The 26,235-nt window shown below is 38.0% G+C and overlaps 1 protein-coding gene and 1 pseudogene across 1 annotated transcript in view; one reads left to right on the forward strand and one right to left on the reverse strand.

The window, feature by feature from the left end:
* Window positions 1-26,235, reverse strand: part of LOC138816535 (guanylate-binding protein 7-like) — a 96,742-nt gene that overhangs the window by 15,228 nt on the left and 55,279 nt on the right. The gene's annotated exons all lie outside the window — the stretch shown is intronic.
* LOC138816760 (guanylate-binding protein 1-like) overlaps window positions 13,689-26,235 on the forward strand; it is a 28,420-nt pseudogene continuing 15,873 nt past the window's right edge.

Here is a 26,235-nt window from a genome sequence, read left to right on the forward strand (position 1 = left end):
TTCAGCAGTAAAAATTAGCAACAACATCTTACTCTAAGCAACATGATCAACATCATGATCACAATGTAGAGGAGTATGAACTGGACATAGTAGGATACATATTATACGCTGTTTGTATATGGCAATCTAATATCTAATATTAGAAGCTAGAACTGTTGGACATCTAGGCGTCAGACCAACATCAATAGAACTATAAGCCTAAAAACAAGACTCTTACTCAGGTTCTCACAACAGATGCTCAGATACTGAAATTACTTTTCATTGGGTCCAACAGGGGTTAAAACTCAGTTTAACCCTAAATAGAAAAACTAGAAAGGATTCATCCATTTTGCATCTCTTCTCTAGCGCTCTACCTTTCTCAGCCTGCCAGCTTATGTTTGGATAAATGCTAATGATTAGGTTTATCCCATGAGTTTTCATAAAAAGTGTATTTCAGGGCTTATTTCTCAAGACAGATTGACTCTCCACTTGCCTCTAATAAAAGCAACTGAAAGTAAAACAGAACAGAGTTTCCTGGAAATAGGAGTAATATCCAGAAGTCAGCTGCGTTCTTTCTCACTAAGAATAGCCACTGTTTACATCAACAAGCAAAACATTATTCCAAGGACAGTTGAAATCTTTTGTGAATTTTACGGACACAAGAATGAGATTTCTACCTGCTCAAGAAGCTTTCCCAAGTCAATTTATTTATTGTCTAAAGGTAAATATGGAGATATTCACTAAGAATGAATTAATTTTTAGTGTGATTTCATTGATGAAAAATGTTTATAAATCCACAATGATTAAATCATAGAGATATATACTTTAAATTTTAAAATATTGCTACTTCATTGAAGGAATTAATGATTGTTTTTATTTCACTGGCTTTGCATATTATAACTATTTTCTATGAAGTGGTTTATAGTCATAGAAATAAACCTTCATTTTCAAAAGGCAATGATTAGCTGGGTGGTGATAACTTATGATGAATATATCCTAAGTACTCAGGAGGCTGCGGTCTAAGGATAATGGTTCAAAGCTGGCCCAGGCAGAAAAATCCCTATGAGACTCCTATCTCCAATTAACCACTCAAAAACTGGAAGTGGCCCTGTGGCTCTATTGGTAGAGTGCTAGCCTTCAGTACAAACAGGCTCAGGGATAGTGCTCAACCCTGAGTTCAAGTCCCACAAATGACCCAAGAAAGAGTAATGATTGATATCAAGAAGCAATTTCTTGGTAACTTCTATGCATTGAAAAATACTGTGTATGAATGTGTGTGTATATATTTTGAGTGTCAGACTGGGAATATTCTCTTGCCAGGAAGGCATGTATATCACAAAAGTCATGCCTCCAGACTGATTTCTTTCTTCTTCTTTTTGACTATTTTGATTATCTTTGCATAGTTGTATAAAGGTGCTGCCCTTCACTGAAGCAGTTGATGAATACAGGGCATCTTCATCAATGTCACCCCTTTCAAGACTCTCACCCATGCCTTTCATCTCACCCCTTCTCTCACTCATCTTCAGTTTAGGTCATTGTTGAATTTGTTGCCATGAAATACAAATGTATGTGTACAATATATCTTGATCTGGGTCATCACTTCAACATCTTCATCCTCTTTCAACCCACCCCTTTTCTTACATTTCTGAATTCTATGGAGTCTCTGGCCCCCAGAGCCAGCCTGAATAGCAATCCTATTGTTGGGTCCACCTTCAGGACCCCCAAAGACCACCAGAGACCTTAATCCTTTGCAAAAGCAAAAGGGTCCTTTATTGCAAGCTGGAGCTGGACCTCCCTGCACACAGTCCCAGCTGGTTAAGCAGGAAGGCCCTGATCTCTGTTTTCTCATAGCTTTTATAATACAAAATGAGTAAGCAAGGGGTCTTTCTTCTGCTTATCTTAGGTTCTTTGCTACTATTTCTGTTTCCCTTGGGATTGGCTGACTCATACTGTGGTTCTCAGCAAGCTCCAGGCTTTTCAAAGTCTCAAGGACTACCGTAAGATTAGAGTCACTCTGGCTGGGAGTCACTCTGGCTGGCTCGTCACTACCTAACTGAACACCTACCAGGGACACAGGGACACAGCATATGTCACCATGCCCAGTTTATTGTTGGAGATGGAGTTTAATCATGAACTCTTTGCTCAGGTTGAAGGAGCTAGAATCTTTTCTACCAAAGTAGTTCCTTGACATAAACACTGCCTCCATCTTACAAGAAAATACAGTCCAAGGTTTGAACCTATTTTCAGAGGATTTTTTTATTTTGAATATAATTTTATTGTTATTATTAAGGCTGTAAAGAGGGGTCACCACTCCATTGGTTAGGTAATGAGTATATTTCTTCCTTTCTTTCATATTTTGGACAATGTATTCTTCCTCTTAGAAAATGAGAGCTACCAAGCTGGTACAGGTGATTCATGTCTGTAATACTAGCTATTCAGAAGGCTGAAATCTGAGGTTCACAGTTTAAAGCCAGCCCAGGCAGGAGAGTCTATGAGACTTATCTAAATTAACTATAAAAATTGGGAAGCAAAGGTATGGCTTCAGTGGTAGAGTACCAATCTTGAGTGAAAAAGCTATGGGATCTTAACCAGTCCCTAGGTCCAAGCACACACACACATACACACACACACACACACCAAATATTCTAAGCTAGGGAGGTTATCAGTGGTAGAGGCTTGCCTGGCATATGCAAAGATCAGAGGTTGAACTCAGCACAGAGGGAAATAATTACTGTACTTTCTACTAAAGTTTTCATATTCAAATAATGAGAGTAAATAAAATATCAGAAAGAACATAGACAGTTTAGGGACACAAGTTTTGAAAAGTAATGTGTATGAAGATTTAGTTGATCATAGTGGCTTGAGATTTTGTAAATCTGAAGTGTTCTGAGAATGTTTCCTTTCTTTTTTTGGTTTGGGGGGTGGTTAGTACTAGAGATTAAATGCAGAGTCTCTACTTGAATAGCTAGAATTCTACCATCTGAGTTATCACTGTCCCCCAACATTGATAAAAGATATTTTCAATACTTGAAAAAAACAGGTAACAGTGGCTCATACCTGGAATCCTATGTACTAAAGAGGCAGAAAATGGTGGGTCATAATTTGAAGCTAGCCTTGGTAGGAAAGTCCTTTAGACTTTTATCTCTAATTAACTAAGCAAAAGCCAAAAACTTGGAGATGTTCATCAAGTAGAGCTCTAGGCTTGAGGAACAAATCCTCAAGGACAATACCCAGGCGTGAGTTCATGCCCTGGAATTGCCACACACACACACACACACACACACACACACACACACACACACACACACACACACACACACACACACACACACACACACACACACACACACACGAAAATAAAAGTTACACATTCCACTATTATTTTATCTATCATACACATAAATATTCTGTTTTGGATCTGGAATATAGTTCTAGACTCTGATACGATATTATCTTACTGTTTATATCATCTTTAAACTAGATGAGTTCCTTCTGCCTTGTAGGAGGTTCTCAGTTCAAGCATGATTTTCATCTCTGAAGATTTGGAGGCTGATAACTGGCTTTTACCAAGCCAGTAACAGTAGAGAAAATGTGAAAATTTAAGGCTTGAACAAGCTGGCACTGATGGCTCACAATTGCAATCCTAGCTACTTAAAACTCTGAAATCTGGAAGATTGGGGTTCCAGCCCAGGCAAAAATTCTGTGAGACTTTACCTCCAGTTCATCAGCAAAATGGTGACTACAGGCTTGGCTCAGTGGTAAAGCACCAGCTGTGAGGATAAGACCTGAGCAAACACAAGAATCTGTGTTCAAGCAACATTACCTTGGGGTTGGGACATGTGAAAATGTTTAACATCATTTGTTGATGAGAAACAAGACACTACGAGAGGCTCAGAGAAATATTGATCGTTTTCACAAATGGAGATGAGAATGATTATTTCAAGATGCCACTTGATCTTTGAGCTCAATCTCTTCAGGAATAGTTTTATCAGAGTGCCAACTCTAAGGTGAGTTTTGAATCAAATTTATCACAAACCCACAACATAGCACAAAATACAATGTACTCACACAGTTCTATGACAATTCTTTCTAGTTTCTAACCTGGATTCAGATGTTCTGCCTGGCAAATTAATGGAAGCAAAAGTAGCTCATGGGCAGGTAATTTTAATCTGAACTGGGGGTTAACTTCAGGTCCTGCCACACTTCAGCAGCACAGGCCCAGAGATATTGGAGCCCTTGTCTTTGCTAGGCAAGCAGGAACCATCTCCTGTTCCCTTCTGTCTAATTCCCACCGCAAAGAGTTTATTGAACAAGCAAAAGCCACTCAGGAGAGTGAGCAGAGGGACCAACAAACTGGTTGCCCATAAATGTTTTATTGTTTCACCCTGTGAACCCAGAGACATACAGGAAATAAAACTGGGACAGGGGAACAGGGCATTTGTGGTATCTTTTATGTTTCTGTGTTATATATTATAAATCATATTTAAAGAAAAGGTAAATAATCAAAAAAGAATACTCCTACCACTGTAAGAAGTTCAGAAAAAAAACACATTCCCCAAGCAAGAACATTTCCAAGTATTTACAGAGCTCAGAGACAAATCCACTAATTAGGCAATGGTCAGTTCTCAGGGCCATGCAAAGTGAATGCTGTGAATTTCCACCTGATACTAGGAAAGCAGAACACAAGGGAGGACATTTTGTTGCTCATGGCAACATTGAAGCAGTTCAACACCTCCACACTCCCACAGATTTCTGGTGCACCTTTTCTGTCCTTAAAGGAAAGAAAGTGTGTGTGTGCACATGCCCAGACTGTGATCCTCTGCCCAAACTCTTTGGAATAGGCAGGAAGGAAGCAGCCTGCAGAGGGCATGACCATGTATGGGATGAGACAGAGGTATCAACAAATAATTCTAGCCTGATCAATGACTAAAGCTAGGATGGGAGCAAACAAGTAAACTTTCCAGAACACCTTTCTTTGCCTTTCTGAGAGTCCTCTTTATTGGGCTTCAAGCTTCCTGCAAGCAAGTATGCATCCTGTTGCCATGCTTTTGGCTGAAGCTTGAAGCTTGTACAACTTGAGGGGTGGGTGGTACTCAATAAATGAAGAATGTCTCCCAGGGATTTAATCTGAGTTAAACCCAACAATATGTCAGTTGTTTAGCACAGCACCTGGGCCTTGTTGAACAGAAACAATGTTGCCTTTTGCTGTAATCAGCATTTCACTTTGGTGGGAATTTGCCAAGATAGTTTTAATTTTAATTTTTGCTGACTTTTTTTTAAAACCAGTACTGGGTTTTGAACTCAGAGGACCTTGTAGTCTATTTGCCTTTTTCCCTCAAGGCTGGTTCTATCACTTGAACCATTCCTGCACATTTAGCATTGTGCTGGTTGAGATAAGAATCTTTACTGACTTTTCTACCTGGGCTGACTTCAAACCTTATTTCTTGAATTTTAGTCTTCTGAGTAGCTAGGATCACAGGTATGAGCCACCAATGCCAAGTCATTACTTTGGAATTTTTAAATTCTTGCTATGTATTCCAGGTTTGCTTGGAACTCATAATTCTACCTGCTGAGATTACAGGCATGTACCACCAAATTATCTTCTTATGTGTTTTAACTTGCGATATTCATAAACAAGTGAAATTACCGCAGCTATCTGGCCCCACCCCATCCCCACGTATCACTATCTACAGGCACCAGGGCCAAAGCCTCCTTCCTGCAACAGGTGGTTCCTGCCATGGCAGCTCGCACACCTCAAGCTACTTTTCCAGTTAAAGGGTGGCTTCACTTGTTTTCCAGTTAAAGGGTGGCTTCACATTACAAACTGACTTGGGACAATGTATTACCTGCAGAAAGTTCACTTGGGAGGAATGACTGTCCTCCATGAGAGCCTGAGAGCCTGTCTCACAAGGGCAGGGCAACTGCTGTCAGACATTGAGGTACTTTACTGGGTCAGGGAAAGCTATAGGTGATCTGCTGAGCTAATTCTTTATTCCTTTACTTTACAACCCATTTTCACTGATCCACATGTTCAGCTCAAACCCATAAGTGAATTATAGCCTCAGCCTCAATCGGGTAGGCATCTCCTATGTTAAGACCTTGAGAGACTGTGACTAATCTCAGGGATGGTCAGGGCTGTAAGAGGGAAGTCTGAAGTTGCTTGAAAGCACATACAAGTGATAACTTAGTGGAATGAGGGGGGATGTGGAAGGCCTGCCTGGGGTATCAAAGTTGTTCATGGAGAGACTAAATCATGTGTGACAACTCCCTATAGGGAGTTTCCTTCTGACTGGTAACATTGAGCCATGTCTGAACAACATTGTGACTAATACAAGATTTTTCTGGGTTTCTTGAAGGAACACTGGCTTTGCCCAGCAGAGAATAGAATCCAGCTCTCAAGAAGAAGCTGGGCAATTACTACCCAGTACCCACCAGGCCTTGCTTGATTTAGGCTTGATTTTTTGACATTGACTAAGAGGATCAAAGAAAGCTTCTGTTTAGGAGGAGACATGTTCTACTGCCCAACCTCAGCAGCCTCCAGGTCTGGCTGACATTGGACCTGCAATTCAAGGTTAATCAGGAATGTGAAGAAGGAACCACAACAGGGACCTCAATAACTCATGACCCCATGTATGCCAAGGCAGGAAAAATGATACCAGAAGAACTGAGCTTTTCAGTGGTCCAGTGTATGTATGACTGAGCATATGTTCAAGGAAAGAAGCTACACAAGACACTATCTCATGATCTGATTCTCCAATTAGGGAAAACAAAATGTTGGAGGTTGAGGCAGCAGTCTCATACAGATGAGAAATCTCAGTAGCAGAGGGTCTGTATGAAAGGGGCACACAAATAAGGAAAACCATGGGACCTATGTTTCTTTGGGCTTGGCTTACTTCACGTAATATAATTTTTTCCAAGTCTTTCCAATTCCTAACAAATGGGGCAATGTCATTCTTTCTGATGGAGGCATAGAATTCCATTGTATATATATACCACATGAGTCAAGCAGAAAAGGTCAGATAAGGTGATGTTAAGAAAATGAACCCTTAGATATGTATTTAAATGTTTTTTCTCTCATGCATTTCTTTCTATCGCATTTATAAGATTATTTCTTTGTTGCTTTGTATGTCCCTCCCCCACAGTATAACCCCTACTTTCACTGTATTTGATGTCGGTATAATTTGTGGAGGGGAAGGGGAAAAACAAGTCGTTTAAATAAGGATACAGGTGGACCTGTTGCAACAATGAGAAGTACAAGTTGTCATGCCGAAAACGAACTTTACAACTTTGGTGGGGTGGGTAGTATTGGGTGGGGGGTGGCGGGAGGCTAGGAAGGGATGTGAAGGGTAAACAAAGGAGGAGGCTACAATGCTTGATAAGAAATGTAGTCATTATCTTGCCCATGTAATTGTAACCCCTCTGTACAGTATGTTCACAATTTAAAAAAAGAGATATATACATAAAAAAAGAAAGGGGCACACAAGAAACTTCCAATTAGGAAAGTTGAATATGGACCTGCTCAAAATGAGTAGACAGTAGACAAAGAAGAATGGGGAAGAAGAATACCCTTCATAATCGTCCATGGATATCTTCTAAGCAAATAAGGATAAGGGTGGCTTGGGAGGGATGGAGTAGATAGTGAAAGGACCGATATGGATTTGGATGCTGTGAAGAACATAAATTGATTGGACCAGGTCCTGAATGATATCCACTTTTTTTCTGCCAGTCTAGTTCAGTTCCTGAAGGTCAATAAATCAATTAGGACATGAAGGAAAATAACTTGATTGGGTTAGACTAGGACAGAATAGGACAGGCCCCAAAGGGCAGGAACTCAATTGGGCCAGTCCATTTTAGACTTTGAAGATCAACAACTATTGGGCCAGCCTATTCTAGGTCCTCAAGAGCAATAACTTGGTTGTAGGCAGGGAAAGTCAGATACTGAAAGATAACCCTATTTGGCCCGTTTAGGGCAGGTTAGGCCCTAAAGGGTAACAAATTAATTGGGCAAGGACAGGAAACACATAGTTAACATATAGAAAATGAAAAGAGAAAAATGTATAGCACTATAAAAAATAACAAAACAGCAAAAAGAAAATGGAAACAAATTCAAAATAATAAATGTACAGAAATTAACAGCAGACTACTGTAAACCTTTCTCTTTCAATGATGACATTCAGGGTAACAAGTTTAGTTCCCTTAGTAAGGACATAGTCAGGTTGATAGAGGGTTTTTTTTAACCCAGTTTTATACTCTCTAAATGTCACTGTAGATATAAGAAGATGACTTAAATATGAAAGAAAATATGGTAAAACTCTCCCTATTTGCAGATGATATGATCTTGTATTTAAAGAACCGTATGGACTCCACTCTCAAGTTGCTTGAGCTGATCAGAAACCTTGGCAAACTAGCAGGATGTAAAATTAATCCTCAGAGGGGCTGGGAAGGTGGCTCAGTGGTAGAGCACTTGCCTTGCATGTGTGAGGCCCTGGGTTCGATTCCTCAGCACCACATAAGCAAAAACAAAAAAACCGGAAGTGGCACTATGGCTCAAGTGGTAGGCCGCTAGCCTTGAGTTGAAGAGCTGAGGGACAGCGCCCAGGCCCAGAGTTCAGGCCCCATGACCGTACCCCAAAAAAAAAATTAACCCTCAAAAATCATTGGCTTTCCTGTATGCTAATAACGAGAAGGGCACAGCTGAAATTATGAAAACAAACTCTTTTGTAATGGCCCCACAAAAAATAAAATACTTAGGAGTTAACCTAACAAAGGAGGTGAAGGACCTCTATGACAAAAACTTTAAAAATCTGAAAAAGGAAATTAAAAGAGAAATAAGGAAGTGGAAAAACCTCCATGCTCCTGGATTGGGAGGATTAACATCGTGAAAATGGCAATATTGCCAAAGGCTATCTACAAATTTAATGCAATACCTATCAACATTCCAACCTCATTCTTCAATGAAATAGAAGAAGCAATCCAAAAATTCATATGGAACAATAAAAGACCCCGAATAGCAGAAACAATCCTTAGTAGAAAGAACAGTGATGGAGTAATATCAATTTCAAATTTCAAACTCTACTACAAAGCCATAGTAATCAAAACAGCTTGGTACTGGCACAAGAATAGACATCAGGACCAATGGAATAGGACTGAAGCCCCAGAAATGAACCCACAGACATATAGTCACCTAATCTTTGACAAGGGAACTAAAGAAGTAGAATGGAAGAAAGACAGCCTTTTCAATAAATGGTGCTGGCAAAATTGGTTGAACACCTGTAGAAAACTAAAGCTAGATCTATATATATATCACCCAGCACCAGAATCAACTCCAAATGGATCAAGACCTCAAAATAAAAGCAGACACCTGAAGACATTACAGGAAGGAATAGGAGAAACTCTAGGGCTCCTTGGCACAGGGCCAGATTTCTTAATAGAGACTCAGAAACACAGCAAATCAAAGAAAGATTGGACAAATGGGATTGCAAGAAACTATAGAGTTTCTGCAAGGCAAAGGACATAGCTAGCAAGATCAATAGAAATCCCATGGACTAGGAGAACTTCACAAGTCTCATATCTAAAATATACTTGCAAATCAAATAAGCTAAATTCCCCAACAGCAAATGCTCAAAGAAACAACTGCCCATTAATAAGTGGATTAAAGAAAAGAGAGACTTCCCTGAAGAGGAAATAAGAATGGCCAATGGATACATGAAGAAATGCCCAACTTCTCTACCCATAAAAAAATGCGAATCAAGACAACGTTGAGGTTCCACCTCACCCCAGCTAGAATGGCTATAATCAAGAAATCTAGTAATACCAAGCAAACGACCCCCATAAACAGGTGGGAGTTGCAATCCTAATATCAGATAAAATAGACTTCAAATTAAAATTCGAGAGAAGAGATAAAGAAGGTCACTACATACTAATTAAGGGATCTCTCCTTCAGGAGGATATTACAATTCTAAATATCTATTCCCCAAACAATGGAGCACCCAAATTTATCCAAAAAACCCTACTTTCCCTCAAATCCCATATAGATCCAAAGACATTAATTGTTGGGGATTTTAACACACCACTCTCCCCACTAGATAGATCAACTCGGCAAAAACTCAACAGAGAAACCACAGGCCTAAACAGCTGCATAGATCAACTAGACTTAACAGACATCTACCGAACATTTCACCCAGCAGCATCAGAATACACGTTTTTCTCAGCAGCACATGGAACGTTTTCTAAAATAGACCACATTTTAGGCCACAAAGCAAACTTGCCTAAATTCAGAAACATTGAAGTTATACCTTGCATCCTCTCTGACCAAAAGGGAATAAAATTAGAACTCAACACCAAAAGCCACCAAAGAAAGTCCGGCATCATATGGAGGATGAACAACACACTGCTGAATCATGAGTGGGTCATGGAAGAGATTAGAAAGGAAACTAAAATGTTCATGCTACTCAACAAACATGAACACACAAATTACCAACTCCTCTGGGACACAGCAAAGGCAGTACTCAGAGGCAAGTTTATAGCTCTGAGCTCCTACATCAACAAATTGGAGAGATCTGAAACCAACAATTTAATGACACATCTAAACCTCCTTGAAAAAGAGCGGCAAGATAAACCCCAATCCAGTAGACGGAAAGAAATAATTAAAATTAAATCAGAATTAAATGAATTAGAATCCAAAAAAACTATAGAAAGAATCAACAAAACAAAGAGTTGGTTCTTCGAAAAAATTAACAAAATTGATAGACCCTTAGCAAAACTTATCAAAAAAAGAAGAGAACACACGCAAATTAATAAACTCAGAGATGAGAATGGAAACATCACCACGGAAACAACCAAGATTCAGAACATTATAAGGGAATACTTCTCAAAACTTTATGCTAATAAGTTTGAGAACTTGACAGAAATGGACCTTTTCCTAGCAAATATTGACATGTCAAAACTAAACCAAGGTGAGTTAAACCAGCTTAACAGGCCCATATCAAGCATTGAAATAGAAACAGCAATAAGAGACCTCCCAGCTAAGAAAAGTCCAGGACCAGATGGTTTTACAGCGGAATTTTACAAGGCCTTCAAAGCAGAGCTCACACCAATACTCTTCCAACTCTTCAATGAAATTGAAAGAGAAAGCTCACTACCGAACACATTCTATGAAGCCATCATAACCCTCATCCCAAAACCAGGCAGGGACTCATCAAAGAAAGAGAACTATAGACCCATTTCTTTGATGAACATTGATGCAAAACTTCTCAACAAAATTTTGGCCAATCGACTTCAACAATTTATCCAAAAAATCATACACCACGATCAACAGGATTCATTTCAGGGATGCAAAGCTGGTTCAATATACGCAAATCAATTAATATTATTCATCACATCAACAGGAGCAAGAATAAGAACCACATGGTTATCTCAATAGATGCAGAAAAAGCATTTGACAAGATCCAACACCTCTTTATGATGAAGGTTTGGGAAAAATTAGGAATCCATGGAACATTCCTCAATACAATAAAGGCTGATTCAAAACTCAAGCTGATTCAAAACTTTGGCAAAGTGGCAGGGTATAAAATTAACCCCCCAAAATCAATGGCTTTTCTGTATGCCAACAATGAGAAAAGTGTGGCTGAAATTAGGAAAGCAACTCCATTTGTAATAGCACAACAAAAAATAAAATATCTAGGAATTAACTTAACCAAGGAAGTGAAGGACCTCTATGATGAAAACTTTAAAATCTTGAAAAAGGAAATCAAAACAAAACTTAGAAAATGGCAAAACCTCTCATGCTCCTGGATGAAATGGCAATATTTCCCAAGGCTATCTACAAATTCAACGTGATACCTATCAAAATTCCATCTCATTCTTCAAGGAAATAGAAGAGGCAATCCAAAAATTCATATGGAACAATAAAAGACCCGGAATAGCAAAAAAGCTCCTCAACGGAAAGAACACTGCTGGAGGAATATCAATACCAAATTTCAAACTCTATTATAAAGCCATAGTAATCAAAACAGCTTGGTATTTGTATAAGAACAGACCTCAGGACCAATGGAATAGAGTTGAAAATCCAGAAATGAACCCACAGACCTATAGCCATCTAATCTTTTATAAGGGATCTAAAACAATAGAATGGAACAAAGACAGCCTCTTCAGTAAATGGTGCTGGCAAAATTGGTTAACTACTTGTAGAAAACTAGAGTAGATCCTTACATATCACCCTGCACTAGAATCAACTCCAAATGGATCAAAGACCTCGAAGTCAAAGCAGACACTCTGAAAACATTACAGGATGGAATAAGAGAAACCCTAGGTCTCCTTGGCTCAGGACGAAATTTTCTGAATAGAGACCCGGAAACACAAGAAATCAAAGAAAGGTTGGACAAATGGGATTGCATGAAGTTGCAGAGCTTCTGCATGGCAAAGGACATAGCTAGCAAGATCAATAGAAAGCCCACGGATTGAGAGAAGATCTTCACTAGCGATAAAACAGACATGGGTCTCATATCTAAAATATACTTGGAACTCAAAAAATTAAATCCCCCAACAACAAATCCTCAAAGAAACAACTGCCCAATAAATAAGTGGGCTAAACATTTAAAGAGAAACTTCTCTGAAGAACAAAGAAGGATGGCCAATAGACACATGAAGAAATGCTCAACATCCCTAGCCATAAAAGAAATGCAAATCAAAACAACATTGAGATAGCACAACACTCCAGTTAGAATGGCAAAAACCAAGAACTCTAACAACAACAGATGTTGGATGGGATGTGGAAAGAAGGGAACCTTACTTCATTTTTGGTGGGAATGTAAACTTGTTCAACCACTTTGGAAAGCTGTATGGAGGTTTTCTCAAAAGACTTCACATAGAGCTCCCCTATGACCCAGCACTTTTGGGCATTTACCTAAATGTTCACAAACAAGACCACACGAAAGCTACCAGCACAACTATGTTTATTGCAGCATTATTTACCATAGCTAAGATCTGGAACCAACCCAGATGCCCCTCAGTAGATGAATGGATCAAGAAAATGTGGTATATATTCACAATGGAATTCTATGCCTCCATCAGAAAGAATGACATTGCTCCATTTGTTAGGAAATGGAAAAACTTGGAAAAAATTATATTAAGGGAAGTAAGCCAGGCCCAAAGAAACATAGGTCCCATGGTTTCCCTTATTTGCAATATCTAGTATATGTATGAGTCAAGTGGAAAAGATCAGATAATTGATGTTAGGAATATGAACCCTTAGATATGTATTTAAATGTTTTTTTCTTTCATGCATTTGTTTTTAATGCATTTATAAGATTATCTCTTTGTTGCTTTGTATGTCCCTCCCCCACAGTATAACCCCTGCTTTCCCTATATTTGATGTCAGTATAACTTGTGGAGGAGATGGGGAAAAACAAATCGCTTAAGGATACAGGTGGACCTGTTGCAACAATGAGAAGTACAAGTTGTCATGTTGAAAACGAGCTTTACAATGTTGGTGCGGGGGGAGGGAGGGGAGGGGGAGCATTTTGTGGGGGGTGGGGGGTTAGGCTTGGAATGGATGTGAAGGGTAAACAAAGGAGGAGGCTGCAATGCTTGATAAGAAATGTACGCATTATCCTGCCCATGTAATTGTAACCCCTCTGTACAGTATGTTCACAAAAAAATTAAATTAAATTTAAAAAAAAGAAATCTAGTAACAACAGATGCAGGAGGGGATGCAGCCAAAAGCGAACCCTACTGCTGTTGGTGGGAGTGTAAATTTGTTCAACCACTTTGGAAAGTAGTATGGAGGTTCCTCAAAAGACTGCACACAGAGTTACCTTGTTAGCCAGCAATCCCACTTTTGGGCATTTACCCAAAAGATCACAAACAAAGTCATACCAAAGCTATCAGCACAACCATGTTTATTGCAGCATTATTTACCATAGCTAAGATATGGAACCAGCCCAAATGCCCCTCAGTAGATGAATGGATCAAGAAAATGTTATATATAGATAGATAGATAGATAGATAGATAGATAGATAGATAGATAGATAGATAGATAGATAGATAGATAGATAGATAGATAGATAGATATAGATATATCTATATATAGATATATATATGCATACACACACCCACAATGGAATTCTATGCCTCCATCAGAAAGAGGACATTGCCCCATTTTTTAGGAAATGGGAAGACGTGGAAGAAGTAAGCCAGGCCAAAGAAACATAGGTCCCATGATTTCCCTCGTAATTCCCTTCCCAATGACTAGTACATGTCTAGGACAATCAGAGAAGATCAAAGGCTATGTACATATGACCACATGAGATAATGTTAAGCAAAATGTACCACAAGACAGGAAAACAAGTGATTTTTTTCTTTCTTGATATTGTTTTTAATGTACTTATAATGCACTATGTGATTCTTTTGTTTCTTTTGTATGTTCTTCCCCCACAGTATAACCCCTGTTTTTACTATATTTGATGCCGGTGTTCTGCATCTTATATATACATTTTTGTAATTTGGGGAGTTGGAGGGTATAGCAGAATGTTTAAATGGGGATTCAAGTTGACCCATTGTGATGACGAGATGTACAGGACCCTATGTTGAAAACGAACTTTACAATGTGGGGGGCAGGTGGGGAGTTGTGGAGATAGGGAGGGAAGTGATGGTGTTCCCCACCATCACAAAGCTTGCTACAAAATGTACTCATTACCCTGCTCATGTAACTGTAATCTATCTGTACAATATTTTTACAATAAAAATATATAAAAAACAAAAAAGAAAATTTGGTAAACATTTGTCAATCAAAACCAAAAGAGAGTAATAATGGACACTCCATAAGGCATAATCAACACTAAGCCCAAAACTGCTACAATAGAAAACTCACCAGGAAGGCATAATAAATTAGAATTGCATTTGACCTTAACATCAGATCTCCAAATATGGAAAGCAAGCACTGATAAGATTGAAGGAAGAAATAGCAATAAAACAAAGGGTGATTGAATATTTCACCTCCAGCCTGGTGTAAATACCATAGATAAACAAGGAATCAGAGTAGTCAAACAATGCTATAAATCTTATGAGCCTTATAGATTATTACTGGAACTCATGCCAAATACAGTAGAATGAATACTTTTCTCAAGTGCATGTAAAATGTTCTCCAGTAGCAACCTATATTTTTGCCAGAGTCTCAACAAATTTAAAAAGATTGGTAGCATATAAGCTATCTTTTATGACCACAATGGAATAAACCTAAAAAACCAATTGTATAAGAAAAACTGAAAAACAGCACAAAAACATATGGCAAATAAACAATTCTCTCTTCAGAAAGTTTTATGTCAAGGGAGAAATCATGGGAAAAATCATAAAATAGTCTGAGAAAATTTTAAACATGCTAAAAATTGGGGGATGCAGGCAAATAATATGAAGAGAATCTGGTAATGCTCTCAATAAGAACAAAAATACTAAATTAATTATAACATGAAGGAACTACAAAGAGAAGCACAACATAAATCCAAAATTGGTAGGAAAGAGTAAAACATAGAGATTAAGGCAGAGATAAAAATAAAGACAATGAACAATTAAAAAATCAATGTATCAGGCTGGGAAGGTGGCTTAGCATGGTTGTCTACCATGCATGAAGCCTGGGGTTCAATTCCTGAGTACCACATACACAGAAAAAGCCACAAGTGGAACTGTGGTTTAAGTGATAAGAGTGCTAGACTTGAGCCAAAGAAGCTCAGGCACAGTCTCCAGGCCCTGAGTTCAAGCCCCAGGACTGGCAAACAAATAAACAAACAAACAAAAACAATGTATCTAGTGGTAGGATTTGTTGAAAGCTTGACAGAATTGACACACTCAAGTTCAGATTTACTAAGAAAAAAATAAATGTTTGAAATTGATAAAGTTATGATACCACTGAAGACACAAGACATAACAGAATACTACAAATAATTTATGCTACCTATCAGGCAACCTTTAAAAATGGATAAATACCTAAAAGTATGCAATCTACAATGACTGGGTCAGAGAGACATGAAAAATAATTCCTGTAATGTTTTCAGAGTATCTACTTTGACTCTGAGGTCTTTGATCCATTTGGAGTTGATAAGGATCTAGCTTTAGTTTTCTACAGGTGATTAACTAATTTTGCCAGCACCATTTACTGAAAAGGCTGTCTTCCATTCTGTTTTTTTAGCTCCCTTATCGAAGATTAGGTGGCTATAGGTCTGTAGGTTCATTTCTGGGTTTTCAATTCTATTCCACTGGTCCTGAGGTCTGTTCTTGTGCTAGTACCAAGCTGTTTTGATTACTATGGCTTTGTTGTAGAGTTTGAAATTTGGTATTGATATTCCTCCTGCACTGTTCTTTCTGTTAAGGATCGTTTTGGCTATTTGGGGTCTTTTATTGTTCCATATGAATTTTTAGATTGCTTCTTCTATTTCCTTGAAGAATGAGGTTGGAATATTGATAGATATTGCATTGAATTTGTAGAGAGCCTTGGGAAGTATTGCCATTTTCACAATGTTGACCCTTCCAATCCAGAAGCATGGGAGATTTTTCTGCTTTGATTTCCTTTTACAGGTTTTTAAAGTTTTCATCATAAAGGTCCTTCACAGCCAGGTGTCGAGCTCATGCCTGTAATCCTAGCCACTCAGGAGGCTGAGATCTGAGGATCGCGGTTCAAAGCCAGCCTTGGTAAACAAAGTCCATGAGACTCTTATCTCCAATAAACCACTAGAAAACTGGAAGTGGCGCTGTGGTTCAAGCGGTAGAGTGCTCACCTTGAGCTGAAGAGCACAAGGACAGTGCCCAAGCCCAGAGTTCAAGTCCCACGACCAACCACAGGAAAAAAAAAAGGTCCTTCACTTCTTTAGGGAAGTTAATTCCCAGGTATTTTATTTTTTGTGAGGCTATTACAAAAGGAGTTGCTTTCCTGATTTCAGCCATGCTTTTCTTATTATTGGCATACAGAAAAGCCATTGATTTTTAAGTGTTAATTTTATACCCTGCTACTTTGCCAACGTTTCAAATCTGCTCGAGTAATTTAGGAGTGGAGTCCATGGGATTCTTTAAATACAAGATCATGTCATCTGCAAAGAGATAGAACCAACCCAGATGCCCCTCAGTAGATGAATGGATCAAGAAAATGTGGTATATATACACAATGGAATTCTAGATGAATTAGATGAAAACTTCCTTCTTTTTGCCCGAGGTACCCATTCTAGGGCTTGAACTCAGAGCATGGGCACTGTCCCTGAGCTTCTTTAGCTCAAGGCTAATATTCTACAACTTGAGCCACAGTGCCACTTCTGGCCCTTTCTGGGTAGCTTATTGGAGATCAGAGTCTTGCAGCCTTTCCTGCCCTGGCTGTAGATGAATCTTTTCTTTCTCCATGCATATCTAGTCTTTTGTTGAAGAGATGATCCTTTTATCATAAATGATCTTGGTACCATTATGAATATCATTAGGTCACATAAGTGACAGTTTATATTTTAGTTCTCCAATTAGGACCACTGGTTTGTATGTCAATCCATTATACCGTATCACACTGGTTTGATTACCACAATTTAAAAATATGTTTCAGAAGTCAGAAAGTATGATATACAGAACTTTGTTCTTTCTTTTTGAGACTCTTTGGCTATTTTATAATTTCTTGGAAATTCAAATAAAAATTTGGGTGGAATTAGTTTTACTCCTATTAACATAAGCCACCATTGGAATGTTGGTAGGGCTTGCATTGATCTCTCTATCATTTTAAGGTATACTAATATTTAAGATAATGAAGTCTTCCTAGACATAAAAGTGTCTTTTCATGCACTAGTTATCTGTATCTACTTTCCAGACACAAAAGTTATCAAGTTCAACTGCTGCTAAAACTCCACTTTGAATATCTCCTCTTAGTATTCTCTATGTTCCACGGTCCAGTCTCACACAAAAGGAATCTGGATATGGTGTGTGACTCATCCCAGGAAGCTAAATCAACCCTACTTCTGCTTGACACCAAGGGCCTGAGAGATGTTGAGAAAGTAAGGATGGAGGATTCAATTTTAGATTAAGCCCCTTTTGCTTTAGGTGCTTGCAATTTGCATTTTAGCTTACTTAGTAGGAGACTAAATTTAGCAACCAGGGTTAAGGAGATTAATAAGACAAAAATCCTTGTGTCAGTGAATCATAGTTTAACTGTTGCTATTGTGATATTAAGTACGTTACTGAAATTTCTTTGAACTCAGCTTTTCCATCTGTCAAATGAATAAAAGAGTTTTATATTTGTTTCCCAATAGTGTTTTGTATAATTGATAAGTTAAATTAATTTCAGGTACATAATAACTGCTCAACCAAACAGGTACAATAGGCAGAGATGCTCTTCAGTGGTAGAGCACTTGCCTCAGATGTACAAGGTCCTGTGTTCTATCCAAGGACTGTCAAAAAGTTGTTGTTTTTTTTTTGGTCAGTCGTGGGGCTTGAACTCTGGGCCTGTGTGCTGTCCCTGAGCTCTTCAGCTCAAGGCTAGCACTCTACCACGTTAAAGAGCAAGAACAATACTATATGTAATATGTAATTTAAAGTTGCCATAAAAATGAAAAATTTGTTTAAATCTTAATGGTATTTAAGACCATAGAATAACTACCAACCTTCATGGTTATTCTGTTATCATTTGTCAATAATTGTAAGAAAGCATCATGACAAACAGTGTAAATTAAAATTAAGAATCAAAATATATTAAACGCCTGTAAAAATACTGTATCGACAATATTTTTATTGCATTTGAGTCCATTCTGTAGATTCTAAAGATAACATAGGTTTTTATAATTAATGTAGAAAACCCTGAAGTAGATGAGCCTAGTTTTACCATTGGTGACCTGGAGAAAGGCATAAGAATGAACTAAGCCTAATCCTGGTCTCAAACTGATCTGATTTCCAGGGTGACAATCAGAATCACTGCTGGATCTTTGTCTTGGCCATACTTCTGAGCAGCACCTTCATGTACAACCGCATGGGAACCATCAACCAGCAGGCCATAGACCAACTTCAGTATCCTTTTTGTGGTCCAGAGTAGCACAAAGTCAGAAGGGAGACCTGGCTGAACAAACCATGACTCTAGATCCCAGCCCAAAAAGAGAAAACCTAAAAATATAAAAGTAACTAATGCAGAGGGAACAGTTAAGTGCCTACTAAATGATTTACACTTAGGTTAAACCAAAATTAAGTGTAGGAATATATGGAATCAAAATAAGGTGGAAGACTGCTATTTTTCCTCGTTTTCTTGTGTATGTGTGTGTGTGTTTGTGTGTGTGTGTGTGTGTGTGTGTGAGAGAGAGAGAGAGAGAGAGAGAGAGAGAGAGAGAGAGAGAGAGAGAGAGAGAGAGAGAGAGAGAGAGAGAGCATGCATACACACCAATACTAGGACTGAACTTAGAGCCTGAACACTGTCCTAAGATTTTGTGCTCAAGGCTAGCACTCTTATCACTTGAGTCATAGCTCCACTTCAGGTCTTCTGTGGTTAACCGGAGATGAGAGTCTCTCAGACTTTTCTTCCCTGGGCTGGCTTTGAGCCACGATCCTTAGATCTCAGCCACCTGAGCAACTAGGATTACAAGCCAGGTGAGCAAATCACCAATATCCAACTATTCTTCTCTCTCTCTCTCTCTCTCTCTCTCTCTCTCTCTCTCTCTCTCTCTCTCTCTCTCTCTCTCTCTCTCTCTCTCTCTCTCTCTCTCTCTCTCTCTCTCTCTCTCTCTCTCTCTCTCTCTCTCTCTCTCTCTTTTCTCTCTCCTCCCCCCACCCCAGTCCTGGACCTGAACTCTGGGCCTGGGCACTATCCCTCAGCTCTTCAGCTCAAGGCTAGCACTCTACCACTTGAGCCACAATGTCACTTCCACCTTTTTCTGTTTAAGTGGTACTGAGGAATCAAATTCAGGGCCTCTTGCATGCAAGACAAACACTCTACCACTGAGCCACCTTCCCAGCTGCTCATTTTCTCTTTTTTAAAGAAAAAGTATTTTACTTTATTTTATTGTAAGAGTGATGTCAGAGGGGTTACAGTTACATAATGAATACATTTCTTGTTGAAAATTGTTATACTCCCCCTTGTTTTCTCCCACTTTCCCTCCCTCCCTCCATCCTTCCCCACCAAGTTGTAATGTTTACTTCCAACATAGTGTCTTATCAGTATTGCTGTTGCACTGGTTCGCCCTTCATCCTTTGTCTTGCCATTTTGTTATTCCCCTTCCTTCCCCAAATCAGATAAACATATATACAAGACACAGGGTACCAAAATCAAGGAAATAGAACTAAGTCAGACCCAAAGAAACAGGCTCCATGGTTCCCTTCATTTGTAAGAATTAGTCTATTGCTAGGATAGTCCTAGCAGAGGAACACAATAGCTCAATAGCTATGTACATATAACCATATAAAATGATGCTCAATAGTTATGTACATATAACCATATAAAATGATGCTCAATAGCTATGTACACATAACCATATATGATGCTCAATAGCTATGTACATATAACTATATAAAATGCTGCTAATCAAAATGAACTCTAAGATATGCAAACAAGATAATTTTATTGTTATTTCTCTGTTTTTGTTTTTAACGTACTGTGAAGTTTTTTTTTCTTTAAGTTTTTTTTCCTTTTGGTTTATCCCTTGTTGTTGCTGTTTTTTATTTTGATACCCTGTGCCTTGTATATACATTTATCCTCATTTTCTTTAATTAGCTACTCAGCTATGTGACAGAACTCACTGAGCAAATCAGATCAGTCTTCAATTGATGAGAATAAAGTAGAAGACTCAGCTGAGTTCGTGAGCTTCTTTCCAGACTTTGTGTGGAGTTTGCAAGATATGACTCTGAAGCTAGCAGTAAATGGACAATCCATCACAGCAGATGAGTACTTGGAGAATGTGCTGAAGCTAAAGCAAGGTAAAGGGACTGCTGATTGGAAAACAGAAACAAAATAAAGAAAAATCATGTTCTTGTGTGTGTACTTACACTCAATTTTCTATTTTTATGATCTATTCTATTCCTAAGAAGTGATTCTTGATTATTATATGTTCATATACTCAATTTTAACTACATTAAGTAACAAGCTTCTTTTGCTTCCCTTTATCCTATTAGATTGCCTCCATCTCTCTACTTAGGTTTTATGAAGCTATACATAGCCAACCATAAGTGTTGAAAGGAATCTTTATTTGAAGACATTTTAATGGCACATTTTTAAATGGCACATTTTTAAGTGGCACCCTGAAATATTTTTTAAAACACCCTACTAGCTACTTCTACTCATTTTTAAACATATTTCTCCAGGTACTAATGAGGAAGCTGAAAAATTCAACTTGCCCCAACTCTGTATCCCAAAGTTCTTTCCAAGGAAGAAATGCTTTATCTTCTATCCACCCACTGAATGGAAGAAACTTAAAAACTTGGAGAACCTGCATGATAATGAGCTAGATTCTGATTTTGTGCATCAGGTAACAGAATTCTGTTTATAGATCTTCAACTAGTCAAAAATTAAAACTCTTCCAGGAGTCATCAAGGTCATCTCATTGTTCTTTGGGCAATACTAATCATGAATAAACCAAAGCAAAAATTGCTTTTGGTTAAAATATCTTACTTGTTTTACAGATATTGATAAAGATTAATAAGGCATGGTACAATGGACTAAAACAGATGTAAAAAGGGAAGATCTTATGCTTGGGATGCTTGAGTATAAATTAGATTCAATAAATTATGCCATATGTAGATCTTTACCTCAGTGTCTCTCTGTTTCATTATGTCTGACTTAAAACCTGATGTTTCTATCTTTGTGTGTGCTACTTTAAAAATAATTTATTGTCAAGGTGATGTACAGAGGGGTTACAGTTACATAAGTCAGGTAGTGATTACATTTCTTGTTTAACGTATTACCCCTTCCTTCATCTTCTCCCACTTTTCTTCCCCCACAAGCCCATTTCCAACATATTATCTTGTGAGTATTACTGTTGCATAGGTTACCACTTTGTCCTTTGTCTCACCATTTTGTTGTTCCCCTTCCCTTCCCTAGTTCAGATAAGCATATATACAATTCCCATGGTACCAAAATCAAATACAGTGACAACAGGGGATAAACCCCATAGTGGGGGACAAACACAAAAGAAAAAAGAAATCACATAGTATATTGAGAACAACAACAAAGAAAAAAAAGCTCTTGTGCCCATGTCTTAGAGTTCATTTCACTAAGCATCATCTTATATGGTCATCTTGGATGAGCTCTTCTGCTCATCTGCTTAGATTATCATAGATGTATACTAATTACAAATAAGGGAGACCATGGAATCCATGTTTCTTTGGATCTGGCTTACTTCACTTAGTATGATTTTTTCCAAGTCCCTCCATTTCCTTACAAATGGGGCAGTGTCCTTCTTTCTGATAAAAGTATAGAACACACAAAGATAGAAGCAGAAATTAATGCCCATGTAATTGTAACCCCTCTGTACAGTATGTTCACAATAAAAAATAAAAATTAAAAAAGAAGCAGAAATTAATAATTTAGAAAACAAAAAACTTACCAGACATGAGTGGCTCACACCTATAATCCTAGCTACTCAGGAGGCTGAGATCTGAGGATCATGGTGCAAAGCCAGCCTGGGCAGGACAGTCCATGAGACTCTAATCTTGAATAAACCACTCAGAAAACTGGAAGTAGTGCTGTGGCTTAAGTGGTAGAGTATTAGAGTTGAGCTAAAGAGCTGAGGGACCACTCCCAGGCCCAGAGTACAAGTGAAAGAAAGAAGAAAGAAAAAACTTAAAATACAACTGCAAGAACAGATTGTTTGAAAAAAAATTATATAAAGCCAGGTGCTGGTGGCTCACACCTATAATCCTAGTTACTCAGGAAGAGATCTGAGCATCATGGTTCAAAGCCAGCCCAGTCAGGAAAGTCTGTGAGACTCTTATTTCCAATTAACCACCAGAAAAAATATGGAAATGGTACTGTGGCTTAAGTGGTAAAGCACTAAAGGGCTTAGGGACAGTGTCCAGGCCTAGAGTTCAAGACCCACAACCAACAAAAACAAAGTAAAATATAAACTGAAAACTACTAGTTAATACAATAAAAATTTAGAGAATATAGAAGCACAGAAAGTTGAATGAGATGTTTGCAATTAATTATAGATTCAAATAATAGATAAGAAGAATATACAGACATTTTATGGCAAGTACAGAATGGAATGATCTTCTGTAAGTAATATAAAATTCGTTGTCACTCTATTTGATTTTGGTACCCTGGGTATTACATATACATTTATCTGAACTAAGGAAGGGAAGGGAAACAACAAAATTGTGAGACAAAGGACAAAATGGGAATCTATACAACAGCGATACTCACAAGACAGTATGTTGGAAATGATCTGTACAACTTGGGGGTGGGGGATTGGGAGGGAGAGAAAGAGGAAGAAAAATGCAAGAGAGGGTAACAAGTTAGACAAGAAATGTGGGCTGGGAAGGTTACTCAGTGGTAGAGTGCTTGCCTTGCATGCATGAGGCCCTGGTTCCATTCCTCAGCACCACATAAGCAGAAAAGGCTGGAAATGGTACTGTGGCTCAAGTGGTAGAGTGCTAGCCTTGAGCTGAAGAGCCGAGGGAAAGCACCCAGGCCCAGAGTTCAAGCCCTGCAACACACCAAAAAAAAAATGTACTCATTACCTTAATTGTGTAACTGTAACCTCTCTGTACATCATCTTGAAAATAAAATTAAAATTAAAAAAAATTTAAGAAACCTAATAATCTGCCTTTGTTCCAGGCTTTTTGAGTATGTTTAAAGCTATTGATAAGGGAAGTAAATGGTCACAGACATGCTCTGAATATCAAAGAATGAAGAATGTTTTTCAGTCTGACAGAAGTAAACATTTTTTTCTTTCTATTTTCAGGTCTAGTGAGCCTGGTGCAGAGCTATGTCCATGCTGCCTTGCATTGAGAATGCAGTCCTTTCTTTGGCCCAAATAGAGAACTCAGCTGCAATGCAAAAGCCCATAGTAGCTCACTATGACCAGCAGATGAACCAGAAGGTGCAGCTCCCCCACAGACACCCTACAGGAACTGCTGGACCTGAACAAGGCCTGTAAGAGAGAGGCCAGGATATGGAGTATCCATTTCAAAAGGAATTGGTGGTAATTTTCTCTCAAGTTTATATGGCTTAGTGTTACAGAAGATGGAACAGTACTAACATTTATTTTGAAGAAAGCAATTTGTAAAAGGACCTTTTGTGATCAAAATGCTAATCATTTGTAAGCTAATTTTGTGAATTACTTTTGTAAGACACTAAGGCAATTTTCTAATCGATACTCTTTAAACACATATAAATGATGACTGATCATCAATGCTCACAATCAAGTTACATACCCACTGTTATCAGACTGACTTGTTATACTAAACAAAAGAAATGAAATTTGTACTCTCAATTCTCTTCAATGGGCTTATCCTTGACTCCGTTTATCCCATTTAGTCCAATCATCGATTTGAAAAGCAAAATTTAACTATATATGTTTAACATACATTTTAAAATATCTGCTCTGAGCATCAGCTCCACAACAAAGGGACTTCCAAGAAAAAAAAATGATAACCCATATCAGTACTGCTTAGGTGTCAGAAAGATTAAAGTTTAAGGTCAGCTGGGGGAGGGTGAGCAGGGTAAAGAAAAAGAAAAAAAGAAATTAACAGACACCATTTCAACAAGCCAGCCATGTTAGTACATGACTAAATTCCAAGCTATATGTGAATCATGGATAGGAGAATTATGGTCCTAAACTACTCAGGGAAAAATATGAGAGACCTGAAGTGAAAAATAATCTAAAGTTGAAAGGGCTCAAGTGGCTTAGAGAAAGCTCTAATACTGCTGAACAGAAAAAAAAAGATGAACATAGTTCTTCTTATTTATGTTTAGATTTCTGGGGTACATCACATTTTTTTCAGACATTTCTAAAAGTTCTGAAGTCTTACTAACATTTTACATGGTCATAACCTTACTCCTTTTTTTAAAATTGAAGTCTCAACTAGAAAAAAAGGTGGGATGAATTTTATAAACACAATATGGATGCTTCATCAGATCGGTGCAGGGCATTACTTCAAGATCTTTTCTGTCTTCTAGAAGATCTGAAATGAGGACTTTTTCTAGGCCAAGAGCTTACAAACTTCATTGAAAAGATAGAAATGTTGATAGCAAAGTACCTTAAAGAACAAAGGAAGGGGATCCAAGTAAGCAAGATTCTCACTTGTGTGTTCTGGGAAAGTGCTGAGCACTTTGAAACCAATGTGCCCACAGCCGCAATGCAGCTGCAGAGAGTTTGGCTTCCAATTCACACAGCATTCTCTCCTATTGGCTAAAGGGTTATAGGACTCCTGTTGTAATAGAGATATCAAAAAGAATATGCTCAATTAAAGTTGAATTATAATTAAATTTTGAGATTAAACATTATGCTAGAATATTATTACAGCTGAATATTTGACATTTCAATGATGTAATCCACAGATAGTCATTTAGGTGAATGTAGTAGTATTTAGTGAATGTAGTGAATGTAGCTATAAAACTGGCTTTTAAAAAGAGCCAGCTCCAAACATTCAAATAACATCATCTTTTCCTTCCCTGTCTGATACTTTTACTACCATACTTCCTTCTCCCTTCCCCATTTCTCCAATTTGCTTTTTCTATGAAGACTTCATACTCTAGTATATTAAATACATATAGGACTATGACACCAATAACTCCAGACTTAGAGACCTGACTCAAAATGAACAATCTCTTTGTTTGTTTCTGAGGATTAACCTCCTATAATAGATTATACATAGTAGGTTAATATTACTGGACAGTTGAAAGAAGTTGTCCATTCTTGTGGCAGAGAATTATGGGGAGAAGAGAAGCTAAGCTTCTCTTAAGCTTCACTAAAGGAAACATTCCCTCCTACTAACATCTTATTCTCTGGACTCTAAGGCTGACGAGGTCCTGAAGAAATACTTGAAGTCCAAGGAAGTGATATCTAACACAACCCTACAAATAGACCAGGCTCTCACAACCAAAGAAAAGGATATTGAAGATGAGATAACCCAGAACACTACTCACATAGTTTCTTCAAAGTTTAAGTGTTTGTCTAGGTTAAAACTGAGATTAATAACCACAACAAGAATAATAAAGAGAGCATAGCTCATTTTCCAGTGCAGCATAAGTAATCACTGACATAAATAGTTACACCTAAGGAAAAAATGTTCCCAGGAATTGTTTTTTCTTCAAAGAGTAA

This window comes from Dipodomys merriami, unplaced genomic scaffold, assembly GCF_024711535.1.
Source record: "Dipodomys merriami isolate MVZ:Mamm:240054 unplaced genomic scaffold, mDipMer1.0.p SCAF_7, whole genome shotgun sequence".
NCBI lineage: Eukaryota > Metazoa > Chordata > Mammalia > Rodentia > Heteromyidae > Dipodomys > Dipodomys merriami.